Raw genomic sequence first — 15,327 nt, forward strand, 5'->3', positions numbered from 1 at the left:
TCAGTGGAGTTAATAACTTAAATACTGTTTAATTGCCAATAATGTAACATACTTTCTCTGGTACTGGGTTTAGGTTACATTTGGGAAGAACATACAATTGAAGACCATTTCCAAACTTCTAGAAGTCATGGAAGGTAATTTTCCTCTGCAAGCTGATGAGAAAATGCCTATAAAGAAAGTTTAACGTGTTCTACAAGTAGTAAAGAAAACCAATAGGGTAAAATAAGCACTTCTTTCAGTCATGGATATTTACTGAATTTCATAAAATCATATATGTCTATGGCAGATATGTAATTTTTGTTTGCAAGACATTCCATTAGTTCAAAGGCAGAGAAATAATGACTTAACAGATATGTTACTGTTTAAATCAAGCCTAGTAGAGCCATGCTGTACAAGTGTGAGTGTCTTCAGTCTCATATCGCTTAGCTGTTGCAAAAGGAACACACAGTGATTAGGTGACAATTATATGTCTAAAACCTAGTAATGAGCAAATAATCCATAGTATATCTGAGCTCAATGATATACTTATAATAACATTGCTAAATTTAGTGAGATGAACAGTTCATAAGATTCAAAAATGGTTTTGTGGAAAAACCTTAATCTCTGTACCACATCTCTGTGACGAAAAAAAGTCAGCTGTGAATGTAATGTGGAATTTTCACTTGTTATTCTTCTTTTGATATGGATGTCATAGGTTATGATGGATATAAGCCTTGTGAGCATTGGGGCATTGAAAGAAGCCACATACCTTTCACTTTTCCAGAATGATTAGAGGATATGCAGTATAACATATTTTGAGCAACATTCTTTTTTTTTTTAAATGTTAGCATTTAATTAACCTCCCGTGTGGCTTTTAAGCCACCAGAACACAGGCACCTCCAACACCCTTAATCTTCTCTTCAGCTCTTCTGCTGAAGAATTTGGCCTTCACGATGACAGGTTGTTTAGGGAGCTTTCCCTTGCCCAAAACTTTGTAGTAGCCTGATCGAACAGCATCAATGATGGGAGCAGCTCCAGTCTTGTTTTTTGCTGCATTGACCCGCGTCTGCTCGCTGACCAATATCCACAGTTTATCCAGGTTGACTGTTGGGCAGACGCTCTGGTTCCTCTTCAAGTGGTAATGCCGCATACCAACTTTCCCAAAGTAACCTGGGTGATATGTGTCAAAGTTGACCCTGCGGTGGTGCCTGCCTCCAGAGTTCCCGCTCCCGCCTGGGTGCTTGCAGTGCTTACCGATGCGGCCGTGGCTGTGGCTCACGTGGCCCCGGAGTTTCCGGGTCTTCCTCAGTCTGGATGGCATGGCGGTGGCAGAAAGGGATGCAACATTCTAAATGTGCTATATAAGTTTATAAATAATTTGTTTCCGAACATTCCTGGGGACATTAACCAACTCAAAATGGTAAAAATAGTAATGAGAATTAAGGCAGTAGAAATTTTTTTCTTTTGCATTTGTTCATATTCCAAATGTAGTATTATTCTCATGATCACAAAATTTGTGAATGCAATCATTGTGCAAACACTGTGAGTTCTTCCTGTTTTTGTTTTCAAATACGTGAGTGATCTTTTATAGAAAAAGTATGTTATAAATGTGAGCCAGATAATCAGTACTGTTCCCATTTCATATATCCTCGAAGATGTAAAACAATTCATAATTTAGTAGAACTCCTTTGAATATAAACAAAGTAATATTATGTTAACATTAAATTGTTCTTTTCAATGAAACCAAAATTTAAAACAATTCATACAGATAAAAAGACTCATCAGTATAATCAAAGTAAGAAAGATTTCACGTGTGCAAATTTTCTTTGCAGGCGTGAAAGAAGTTGTACTGCAGAGCAACCCTCTGAGTTTATTCAATGTGGTAAAGCCTTTGCATATGAGAGTTGTAGTCAAAGGCATCAAATTAAACATACTGGAGAGAAACACCATGACTGTAACCAATGTGGTAAAGCTTTTAAAAGAAGGAGTGACCTCCAAATCCATAATCGAACACATACAGGAGAGAAACCCTATGAATGTAAACAATGTGGTAAAGCGTTTGCACAAAGCAGTCATCTCCGAATACATAAGCGAACACATACAGGAGAGAAACCCTATGAATGTAAACAATGTGGTAAAGCCTTTGCACAAAGCAGTCATCTCGGAATACATAAGCGAACACATACAGGAGAGAAACCCTATGAATGTAACCAATGTGGAAAAGCCTTTGCAAGTAGTGGTGACCTCCAAAAACATAAACGAACACATACAGGAGAGAAACCCTATGAATGTAAACGATGTGGTAAAGCCTTTGCAAGAAGCAGTGGTCTCCAATGTCATAAAAGATCACATACAGGAGAGACACCATATGAATGTAAACAAGGTGATAATCCCTTTGCAGGAAGCAGTGGTCTTGAATATCATAATCAAACACATACAGCTGAAAAACCCAGGAATGTAACCAATGTGGTAAAGCCTTTGCAGGAAGGAATGACCTTTAAAGAGAAAAGACCATACAGGAGAGAAACTCTATGTAGGTATCTAATGTTATAAAGCCTTTGCAGCAAGCATTGATCTCCAAGTACATAAATGAACATATACCAGAGAGGAACCTTTTAAATGTAACCAATGTGGTGAAGCTTTTTCGAAAACCAATAGTCTTTACACACATAAAAGCACATATAGTTGAGAGAAATGCTTTGATTTTAACCAATGTGGTTAAAAATTTTCAAATAGCAGTCATAAACAAAATCATAAAAGAACACGTATAGGAGAGAGATTTTTGAATGCTAGCAATGGTGCCTTTACACCTTTTTCATGAAGCAGTGGCCTCCAAATATATAAAGGAACACATACAGGAGAGAAACCCTATGAATATTGGCAATGTTTTAAAGGACTTCTACAGCACAATCATCTTCAAATCCATAAAGAGCATGAGGTTTTGAGAAATCCTCTGAACAACACTAATTAGGTAAAGCAATTGTACAAAAGAGTCATCTCCCAACACAAACGTATACACACGGGATAGAAACCCTATGAATATAAGCAGTGTGGTAAACATTTTATAAGTCACAGTAGTCCCTAAGTAAATAAAAGGAAACACAGTTGAGAGAAACCCTATGAAAGTTATCAAATGAACAAAGCCTTGTGCATTAAAATCTTCAAATACATAAAAGAAGACATAGAGGTGAGAAACCCTATGTCTGCAAGCCATTTGCTATTGCTTTCACTTGTCAGTCATATTCAAAGACACAAAAGAAAATATAATGTAGACAAAATGCTGAGTGTATTTAATATGGTGAAGATTTTTGAATACTTCTAGAGTCTTCACAATGAAACAATCCATACTGCAAATAAATTTAGGAATATAATATGGTGAAACCTTTTCAGATTTCCCAAATTTCATCATTATGAACGAGAAACCCATGAATGCATTCAATATGGGGAAGCCTCTAAACATTTTAAATTCTTCATCATCATGAAATTAATCATACAAAGGAGATCAAGGGGATGCAAGGCATGTTTCTTATTGTCTTGATTGAGTGACAGTCCTGACATCCTTTGGTGATAAATATAAATGTAGAAAGTGTGAGCTGGATTAAACCCTTTCCTCCCCAACTGCTTCTTGGTCATGATGTTTATGCAGGAATAGAAACCCTGACTAAGACAAATTGGTATCAGGGGTGGGGTATTTTTGTGACAACCTGACCATGTTTTGGGAGGACTGTCAAAGGACTTTGGAACTTTGGGCCAGAAGATCCATTCGGTGTTAAGAACTCTGTGGGATGTTGTGTAGGAGCTTGGAAGAAAATGTTGAGAGCAGTGCAGAAGATTAAATCCTGGCTCATAAAATTTCACAGGGAAAATTAAAGACTTTTGAGAGCCATTGCTATTTTGGATTGTGAAGATCTGTGGTTCTGGATAGCTAGGGCTGAAGAATCAGCTGTGATGAACAGAACTACTAGAGTGAAAACTTTGTATTACTGGGACTATTGATGCTGTTTAGTTGGAGCTAAGAAATTAGCAGTGATTAAAAAGAAACCAGCATCATTGGATGGCACTATATGGGAAGTGTTTTCTGAGAGCACAGAGGCAGTGTTATAAAGATAGTCAAGGTTGTATCTTGTGCTGTGGCTGGACTTGGTAATGTGTAAGAGGTACCCAGATGGTACTGGTTTTGAAAGCATAAAAGGATCATGCAGAGCAGCTGAAGCCCAGCACTGTGAGAGACCATGGAAGGCCATTGGTGAAGGTGCAGCCTCAGGTGCAATTGATGGCCCAGTGCTGAAGAGATCATGCAGTGTTTTGGAGTTTTCATGTCCATGAATGACCAAGAACAGCAGCAACAGTAAAGTACAGGCATCTGGAGCCTAGAGGACAAGCTGTGTGCTACAAAGGACAGGGCTGGAGAAGTGACCCAAGCCCTTGGAGGAGCCCAAAGGATCGTGAGTTGGATCCCATACTTTGGATAGTTGGAGTTTAATTTTGGATTTTGATTGTGACTGTGCGCTAATGTTTTTCCCTCTTGAAGGGAGAATATATATTAGTGGATTCCACAGTTAAGAGACTTTTAATTGTAAAAGGCTTTGGATTTTAAAGGCTATTAGATATTTTTAAGGGATTGAACTTTTAATATGTAAAGACTGTGGGACTTTCAAAGTTGTGTATATCTTGGGGATGAATAAGAAACTAAGGTTTGAGGATTACTAGTGATGTGTTTGTGTGTCAAGTTGACAAGGTGTCAATTGTACTGGCTAGTTTTGTGTCAACTTGACACAAGCTAAAGTTATACAGAGAAAGGAGCTTCAGTTGGGGAAATACCTCCATGAGATCCAGCTGTCAGACATTTTCTCAGTTTGTGATCAAGGGAATAGGACCCTTGTGGGTGGGACCATCTCTCTGTGCTGGTAGTCTTGGGTTCTATAAGAGAGCAGTCTGAGCAAGCCAGGGGAAGCAAGCCAATAAAGAAACATCCCTCCATGGCCTCTGCATCAGCTCCTGCCACTTGACCTGCTTGAGTTCCAGTCCTGACTTCCTTGGTGACGAACAGCAAGCAGTATGAAAGGATAAGCTGAATAAACCCTTTCCTCCCCAACTTGCTTCTTGGTCATGATGTTTGTGCAGGAATAGAAACCCTGAATAAGACAAGGGGTATAAGGTGTGGATTGTAAAAAAAGACATCAGACAATAAAGAAATGAAGAAATAAAATTATGGCCTGGTGAGATGGCTCAGTGGGTAAGAGCACCCTACTGCTCCTCCGAAGGTCTGGAGTTCAAATTCCAGCAACCACACGGTTGCTCACAACCATCCATATAGAGATCTGACTCCCGCTTCTGGAGTGTCTGAAGACAGCTACAGTGTACTTACACATAATAAATAAGCAAATAAATCTTTATAAAAAAGGAAAAAAAGAAATAAAATTATTTTTAAAAAAAGGATGGACAGACAGAAATATACCTTCCAAATTATAGCTTCATTTTCACACCAATCAGGATTTAGGGATAGAGGCTTATGTAGTTTACAGTGTCATCTGTTATATATTATGGGTGTTATAGTTTAACCAATCATATGGATTTGTTCTTTGGTGGTAAAGTACAGGTCTTATGTTTTGAGGAGCACAATGAAAAGCAGAAAGCATTATTAGAGGCAGTCATTATGTTTTCAAGAAGAGAATATGAGTAAAGTGAGGTTGGATCTCCACAAGACCTCATGCCTGGAAACTTGAACTTAGAGTCACCATATGAGTAAATGCAGGGTAATAATAAAAAAGGCAATACTTAGGGCCTGGTGTTTGTTTTGTTTTGTTTTTTCTGCTTATTCCCAATTGTGTATTGGTTCTCATGCTACTCCTGTTAAATTGTTCAAATTGATAAGCCCATATTGGGACACTGAGATTCCCTGCCCCAAGCTGATTGTAAATGGGTAACAAAAGTGCCAACAGCCAATGGCTAGGCAGGAGACAAAGGCAGGATGTCTGGGTCAGCTAGGGGGATTTTGCTACATCCCAGCTAATGACATGTAACCAAAAATTATGCATACCAGTTCAACTCACTTTTTGTTCTAGTTGTGAACCTGCACAGCTTGGTGACACACCTCATGTCTCCAGCAAACCAGCATCTCTGCTAAGAATCCAATTTTCCACATCTTTTTATCTCACATCATGACATGGTTTTCCACTTGAGAATCTACAATTAATTTTTAATATTAAGTTCAAGCCTACAGGTGAGGTGCATTCTGCAGAGTTGGTTGGTTACTCTGATCTACTATAGGATCCTTCCTGTGCAAGTTCCTCACTGAGCATGCAAATGCTTTAGATCCTCAAATAAATATACACAGCTTTATTTACTATCTTAAATCAGCTAATTGGTTGGGACACTCCCAATCTTCCACATTCCTAATTCTTCTCTGTGATACTCCTGAATTATTACTTACTAAAGTCTCTATGCCATCTTTGCTACCCCAGAATCAATCACAGGAGGGGCCACTGGGGCCTCTCTTCCCTGGCTCTTACATGGCTGGTATTCTGCCATTCCCAGCTCTCAAGCCTGCATCCACTTCATTTACTAGCATGGCAATCCTCTTTGGTTCTCTTGCCAATGAATACAAAAGTCTTGCCTCAGTCTTGCTGCCTAGCCATTGGCTTCTGGCAATTTTATTTACCAATTAGAACCATTTTGGGGCAGAGAATCTCAGTGTCCCAAATGCAGGATTCTCATGAAATTTGGGAACCAATTTAACACAAGTAGCATGAGAACCAATAAAGAACAATTGGGAATTACCAGAAGTAAGAAAAAACATGCCCCAAGTATTGCCTTTTTGTTATCACCTACATTTAATCATATGGTGAAATTAAGTTCAATTTCCCAGGCCTGGGGTATTGTGGAGATCCAACCTCACTTTACTCATATTTTCTTCTTGAAAACCTAATGACTGTCTCTAACAATGCCTTCTGAATCCATATTGTGCTCCTCAAAACATAACACCTGTTCTTTACCACCAAAGAACAATTCAATGATTGGTTAAACTGTAACACCCACATTCATTCATTCATTCATTCATTCTCTCTCTTTCTTCTTCTTTTCTCTCTCTCTCTCTCTCTCTCTCTCTCTCTCTCTCTCTCTCTCTCTCTCTCTTTGGTTTTTCAAGACAGTGTTTCTCTGTATGGCCCTGGCTGTCCTGGAACTTACTCTGTTGACCAGGCTGGCCTCAAACTCAGAAATCTGCCTGCCTCTACCTCCCAAGTGCTGGATTCAAATGGCATGTTCCACCACTGCCCAGCAACACCCACATTCTATATCAGTTGACACTGTAAACTACATAATCCTCTGTTCCTAAATCCTGTTTGGTGGGAAAATGTAGCTGTAACAGCACAGATACTTCTGTTTGTATTTTTTTTAATATCCTTTAATCCATTGTTCAATCTTTTTTTTTTTACAATCTTAACGTTCTACCATTCCAAGTCCACCCTTCAACTTGTCCAAATGCCACACCTCCTACCAAAGTTTCCAAGAAGATGTCTCCAAAAATCCCCACCCCACCCATTCTCCCCACTACCTGGGGCCTCAAGTCTTTCGAGGGTTTTGTACATCTTCTGACTGAGTCCAGAACTGGCAGCTTTCTGCTGTATATCAAGAGCTTTATGCTAGGTGGTTGTTAGCTCAGTGTCTGAAATATCAAGTGGGTCCATGTTAGTTCAGACTGCTGGTCTTCCTATAGAGTCACCCTCCTCACCTTCCAGGTTTTCCCTAATTCAGTCACAAGGGTCACAAGCCTCTGTCCATTGCTTGGGTGGAATTGTGTGCATCTGACTGTTTAAGCTGCTTACTGGACTTTTCACAGGGCAGTCATGATAGGCTCCTGTTTGTAAGCATACCATAGCATCAGTAACAGTGTCAGATCTTGGTGCCACCCACTCAGCTGGATCTTAATTTGAGAATGTCACAGGACCTTCTTTTCCTCAGACTCTTCTCCATTTTTATTCTTGCAGTTCTTTCAGACAGGAAGTATTCTGGGTAAGAGTTTTTGACTGTGGGATGGCAGCTCTATAACATTCTGGCTCACAGTGGGAAAGTGTGTGTGCTGTGAGTTACACATTAGGTTCTGAGTATGCTCTCTCATGATTCATCAGCAGCTTTATTACAATAAACTCCTGCCATTTGTGTTACCTGAGTTTGAGTTGTGTGGGATCAGAGAGGACCTCATACAAGAAAGGCTCTACCACTCTGTTTACATTCATAGACTTTCTTTCATATGATTAATTTCTTTCTTTCTTTCTTTTTTTTTTTTTTTTTTTTTTTTTTTTTTTTTTGGTTTTTCGAGACAGGGTTTCTCTGTTCAGCCCTGGCTGTCCTGAAACACACTCTGTAGACCAGGCTGACCTTGAACTCAGAAATCCACCTGCTACTGCCTCCCATGTGCTGGGATTAAAGGAGTGTGCCACCACGGCACACCACGGCACACAACGGGCACAGCTTTATATGATTACTTTCATGATGATGAAAACTGTGCAAAAAGTGACATTTTGACTTCTTCCTTTCCAATTTGTATCCCCTTGATCTCCTTTTATTGTTGAATTGCTCTTGCTAGGACTTCAAGTACAGTGTTTAATAGGTAGGGAGAAAGTGGGCAGCCTTGTCTAGTCCCTGATTTTAGTGGGATTGCTTCCAGCTTCTCACTATTTTCTTTGTTGTTGGATACTGGTTTGCTGTAGATTGCTTTTATCATGTTTAGGTATGGACTTGAATTCCTGATCTTTCCAAGACTTTTATCATGAATGGGTGTTGGATTTTGTCAAATGCTTTCTAAGCATCTAATGAGATGATCATGTGGTTTTTGTCTTTGAGTTTGTTTATATACTGGATTACGTTGATGGATTTCTGTGACTTGAACCATCCCTGCATCCCTGGAATAAAACCTACTTGGTCAAAATGGATAATCGTTTTGATGTGTTCTTGGATTCGGTTAGGGAGAACTTTATTGAGGATTTTTGCATCGATATTCATAAGGGAAATTGGTCTGAAAATCTCTATCTTTGTTGAGTCTTTTTGTGGTTTAGGTATCAGAGTAATTGTGGCTTCATAGAATGAGTTGGGTAGAGTACCTTCTGTTTCTATATTGTGGAATAGTTTGTGAAGAACTGGGATTAGATCTTCTTTGAAGGTCTGATAGAACTCTGCTCTAAACTCATCTGGTCCTGGACATTTTTTTTTTTTTTGGTTGGGAGACCATTAATGACTTCTTCTATTTCTTTAGGGTATATATGACTGTTTAGATCATTAACCTGATCTTGATTTAACTTTGGTACCTGGTATCTGTCTAGAAACTTGTCCATTTCATCCAGGTTCTCCAGTTTTGTTGAGTATAGACTTTTGTAGAAGGATCTGATGGTGTTTTGGATTTCTTCAGGATCTGTTGTTATGTCTCCCTTTTCATTTCTGATTTTGTTAATTAGGATGCTTTTCCTTTGCCCTCTAGTGAGTCTGGCTAAGGGTTTATCTATCTTGCTGATTTACTCAAAGAACCAGCTCCTCCGAGCCTCAGCAGCAGCAGTCGCCATCTTGTTCCGGGAACCGCCGAACTTAGGAAATTAGTCAGGACAGGTGAGAGGGTGCGCCAGAGAACCGGACAGCTTCTGGGGCAGGCGGAAGCACAGAGCCGCTGAGGCAGCACCCTTTGCGGGCCGTAGACAGCCGGCCACCCTCCGGACCAGAGGACAGGTGTCTGCCTGGCTTGGGAGGCGGCCTCAGCCTCAGCAGCAGCAGTCGCCATCTTGTTCCGGGAACTGCCAAACTTAGGAAATTAGTCTGAACAGGTGCGAGGGTGCGCCAGAGAACCGGACAGCTTCTGGAACAGGCGGAAGCACAGAGCCGCTGAGGCAGCACCCTTTGCGGGCCGAAGACAGCCGGCCACCGTCCGGACCAGAGGACAGGTGTCCGCCTGGCTTGGGAGGCGGCCTCAGCCTCAGCAGCAGCGGTCGCCATCTTGGTTCCGGGACCCCAAGGAACTTAGGAAATTAGTCTGAACAGGTGAGAGGGTGCGCCAGAGAACCGGACAGCTTCTGGGAACTGCCAAAGCAACACAGCTGCTGAGAAAGGTCCTGTTTTGGGCCTTCTTCTTCGGCCAGGAGGAGGTCCAAATACAAGATATCTGCGCACCTTCCCTGTAAGAGAGCTTGCCAGCAGAGAGTGCTCTGAGCACTGAAACTCAGAGGAGAGAATCTGTCTCCCAGGTCTGCTGATAGACGGTAACAGAATCACCAGAAGAACAATCTCTAAACAGAGTCAACTATAACTACTAACTCCAGAGATTACCAGATGGCGAAAGGTAAACGTAGGAATCTTACTAACAGGAACCAAGACCACTCACCATCATCAGAACGCAGCACTCCCACTTCGCCCAGTCCAGGGCACCCCAACACACTGAAAACCTAGACCTAGATTTAAAAGCATATCTCATGATGATGGTAGAAGACATCAAGAAGGACTTTAATAAATCACTTAAAGAAATACAGGAGAACACTGCTAAAGAGTTACAAGTCCTTAAAGAAAAACAGGAAAACACAATCAAACAGGTAGAAGTCCTTACAGAAAAAGAGGAAAAAACATACAAACAGGTGATGGAAATGAACAAAATCATACTAGACCTAAAAGGGGAAGTAGACACAATAAAGAAAACTCAAAGTGAGGCAACACTGGAGATAGAAACCCTAGGAAAGAAATCTGGAACCATAGATTTGAGCATCAGCAACAGAATACAAGAGATGGAAGAGAGAATCTCAGGTGCAGAAGATTCCATAGAGAACATCGGCACAACAATCAAAGCAAATGGAAAATGCAAAAAGATCCTAACTCAAAATATCCAGGAAATCCAGGACACAATAAGAAGACCAAACCTACGGATAATAGGAGTGGATGAGAATGAAGAATTTCAACTCAAAGGTCCAGCAAACAGCTTCAACAAAATTATTCAAGAAAACTTCCCAAATCTAAAGAATGAGATGCCTATGAACATACAAGAAGCCTACAGAACTCCAAATAGACTGGACCAGAAAAGAAATTCCTCCCGACACATAATAATCAGAACAACAAATGCACTAAATAAAGATAGAATACTAAAAGCAGTAAGGGAAAAAGGTCAAGTAACATATAAAGGCAAGCCTATCAGAATTACACCAGATTTTTCACCAGAGACTATGAAAGCCAGAAGAGCCTGGACAGATGTTATACAGACACTAAGAGAACACAAATTCCAGCCCAGGCTACTATACCCAGCCAAACTCTCAATTACCATAGATGGAGATACCAAAGTATTCCATGAGAAAAACAAATTCACACATTATCTCTCCACGAATCCAGCCCTTCAAAGGATAATAACAGAAAAAAACCAATACAAGGACGGGAACCACGCCCTAGAAAAAACAAGAAGGTAATCCCTCAACAAACCTAAAAGAAGACAGCCACAAGAACAGAATGCCAACTTTATCAACAAAAATAACAGGAAGCAACTATTACTTTTCCTTAATATCTCTTAACATCAATGGTCTCAACTCCCCAATAAAAAGACATAGACTAACAAACTGGCTACACAAACAAGACCCAACATTTTGCTGCTTACAGGAAACTCATCTCAGAGAAAAAGATAGACACTACCTCAGAATGAAAGGCTGGAAAACAATTTTCCAAGCAAATGGTATGAAGAAACAAGCTGGAGTAGCCATCCTAATATCTGATAAGATTGACTTCCAACCCAAAGTCATCAAAAAAGACAAGGAGGGACACTTCATTCTCATCAAAGGTAAAATCCTCCAAGAGGAACTCTCAATTCTGAATATCTATGCTCCAAAATACAAGGGCAGCCACATTCACTAAACAAACTTTAGTAAAGTTCAAAGCACACATTGCACCTCACACAATAATAGTGGGAGACTTCAACACACCACTTTCACCAATGGACAGATCATGGAAACAGAAACTAAACAGGGACACAGTGAAACTAACAGAAGTGATGAAACAAATGGATCTGACAGATATCTACAGAACATTTAATCCTAAAACAAAAGGATATTCCTTCTTCTCAGCACCTCATGGTACCTTCTCCAAAACTGACCACATAATAGGTCACAAATCAGGCCTCAACAGATTCAAAAATATTGAAATTGTCCCATGTATCCTATCAGATCACCATGCACTAAGGCTGATCTTCAATAACAAAATAAATAACAGAAAGCCAACATTCATGTGGAAAGTGAACAACACTCTTCTCAATGATACCTTGGTCAAGGAAGGAATAAAGAAAGAAATTAAAGACTTTTTAGAGTTTAATGAAAATGAAGCCACAACGTACCCAAACCTTTGGGACACAATGAAAGCATTTCTAAGAGGGAAACTCATAGCTCTGAGTGCCTCCAAGAAGAAACGGGAGAGAGCACATACTAGCAGCTTGACAACACATCTAAAAGCTCTAGAAAAAAAGGAAGCAAATTCACCCAAGAGGAGTAGACGGCAGGAAATAATCAAACTCAGGGGTGAAATCAACCAAGTGGAAACAAGAAGAACTATTCAAAGAATTAACCAAACGAGGAGTTGGTTCTTTGAGAAAATCAACAAGATAGATAAATCCTTAGCTAGACTCACTAGAGGGCACAGGGACAAAATCCTAATTAACAAAATCAGAAATGAAAAGGGAGACATAACAACAGATCCCGAAGAAATCCAAAACACCATCAGATCCTTCTACAAAAGGCTATACTCAACAAAACTGGAAAACCTGGATGAAATGGACAAATTTCTGGACAGATACCAGGTACCAAAGTTGAATCAGGATCAAGTTGACCTTCTAAACAGTCCCATATCCCCTAAAGAAATAGAAGCAGTTATTAATAGTCTCCCAGCCAAAAAAAGCCCAGGACCAGACGGGTTTAGTGCAGAGTTCTATCAGACCTTCAAAGAAGATCTAATTCCAGTTCTGCACAAACTTTTTCACAAGATAGAAGTAGAAGGTACTCTACCCAACTCATTTTATGAAGCCACTATTACTCTGATACCTAAACCACAGAAAGATCCAACAAAGATAGAGAACTTCAGACCAATTTCTCTTATGAACATCGATGCAAAAATCCTTAATAAAATTCTCGCTAACCGAATCCAAGAACACATTAAAGCAATCATCCATCCTGACCAAGTAGGTTTGATTCCAGGGATGCAGGGATGGTTTAATATACGAAAATCCATCAATGTAATCCATTATATAAACAAACTCAAAGACAAAAACCACATGATCATCTCGTTAGATGCAGAAAAAGCATTTGACAAGATCCAACACCCATTCATGATAAAAGTTCTGGAAAGATCAGGACTTCAAGGCCAATACCTAAACATGATAAAAGCAATCTACAGCAACCCAGTAGCCAACATCAAAGTAAATGGAGAGAAGCTGGAAGCAATCCCACTAAAATCAGGGACTAGACAAGGCTGCCCACTTTCTCCCTACCTTTTCAACATAGTACTTGAAGTATTAGCCAGAGCAATTCGACAATAAAGGAGATCAAGGGGATACAAATTGGAAAAGAGGAAGTGAAAATATCACTTTTTGCAGATGATATGATAGTATATATAAGTGACCCTAAAAATTCCACCAGAGAACTCCTAAACCTGATAAACACCTTCGGTGAAGTAGCTGGATATAAAATTAACTCAAACAAGTCAATGGCCTTTCTCTACACAAAGAATAAACAGGCTGAGAAAGAAATTAGGGAAACAACACCCTTCTCAATAGTCACAAATAATATAAAATATCTTGGCGTGACTCTAACGAAGGAAGTGAAAGATCTGTATGATAAAAACTTCAAGTCCCTGAAGAAAGAAATTAAAGAAGATCTCAGAAGATGGAAAGATCTACCATGCTCATGGATTGGCAGGATCAACATTGTAAAAATGGCTATCTTGCCAAAAGCAATCTACAGATTCAATGCAATCCCCATCAAAATTCCAACTCAATTCCTCAACGAATTAGAAGGAGCAATTTGCAAATTCATCTGGAATAACAAAAAACCAAGGATAGCAAAAACTCTTCTCAAGGATAAAAGAACCTCTGGTGGAATCACCATGCCTGACCTAAAGCTTTACTACAGAGCAATTGTGATAAAACCTGCATGGTACTGGTATAGAGACAGACAAGTAGACCAATGGAATAGAATTGAAGACCCAGAAATGAACCCACACACCTATGGTCACTTGATCTTTGACAAGGGAGCCAAAACCATCCAGTGGAAGAAAGACAGCATTTTCAACAATTGGTGCTGGCACAACTGGTTGTTATCATGTAGAAGAATGCGAATTGATCCATACTTATCTCCTTGTACTAAGGTCAAATCTAAGTGGATCAAGGAACTTCACATAAAACCAGAGACACTGAATCTTATAGAGGAGAAAGTGGGGAAAAGCCTTGAAGATATGGGCACAGGGGAAAAATTCCTGAACAGAACAGCAATGGCTTGTCCTGTAAGATCGAGAATTGACAAATGGGACCTAATGAAACTCCAAAGTTTCTGCAAGGCAAAAGACACCATCAATAAGACAAAAAGACCACCAACAGATTGGGAAAGGATCTTTACCTTTCCTAAATCAGATAGGGGACTAATATCCAACATATATAAAGAACTCAAGAAGGTGGACTTCAGAAAATCAAATAACCCCATTAAAAAATGGGGCTCAGAACTGAACAAAGAATTCTCACCTGAGGAATACCGAATGGCAGAGAAGCACCTGAAAAAATGTTCAACATCCTTAATCATCAGGGAAATGCAAATCAAAACAACCCTGAGATTCCGCCTCACACCAGTGAAAATGGCTAAGATCATAAATTCAGGTGACAGCAGATGCTGGCGTGGATGTGGAGAAAGAGGAATACTCCTCCATTGTTGGTGGGATTGCAGACTTGTACAACCACTCTGGAAATCAGTCTGGCGGTTCCTCAGAAAATTGGACATAGTACTACCGGAGGATCCAGCAATACCTCTCCTGGGCATATATCCAGAAGGAGCCCCAACTGGTAAGAAGGACACATGCTCCACTATGTTCATAGCAGCCTTATTTATAATAGCCAGAAACTGGAAAGAACCCAGATGCCCCTCAACAGAGGAATGGATACAGAAAATGTGGTACATCTACACAATGGAGTACTACTTAGCTATTAAAAAGAATGAATTTATGAAATTCCTAGCCAAATGGATGGACCTGGAGGGCATCATCCTGAGTGAGGTAACACATTCACAAAGGAACTCACACAATATGTACTCACTGATAAGTGGATATTAGCCCAAAACCTAGGATACCCAAGATATAAGATAC

At 39.9% G+C, this 15,327-nt stretch overlaps 2 pseudogenes; one reads left to right on the plus strand and one right to left on the minus strand.

Annotated features, from left to right (window-relative positions):
* Positions 1–807: 807 nt before the first annotated feature.
* On the minus strand, positions 808–1,345 carry Gm14407 (annotated as a pseudogene).
* Gm14401 (predicted gene 14401) lies at positions 1,827–3,303 on the plus strand (annotated as a pseudogene).
* Positions 3,304–15,327: the final 12,024 nt, after the last annotated feature.

Source organism: Mus musculus, chromosome 2, assembly GCF_000001635.26.
Source record: "Mus musculus strain C57BL/6J chromosome 2, GRCm38.p6 C57BL/6J".
Lineage (NCBI taxonomy): Eukaryota > Metazoa > Chordata > Mammalia > Rodentia > Muridae > Mus > Mus musculus.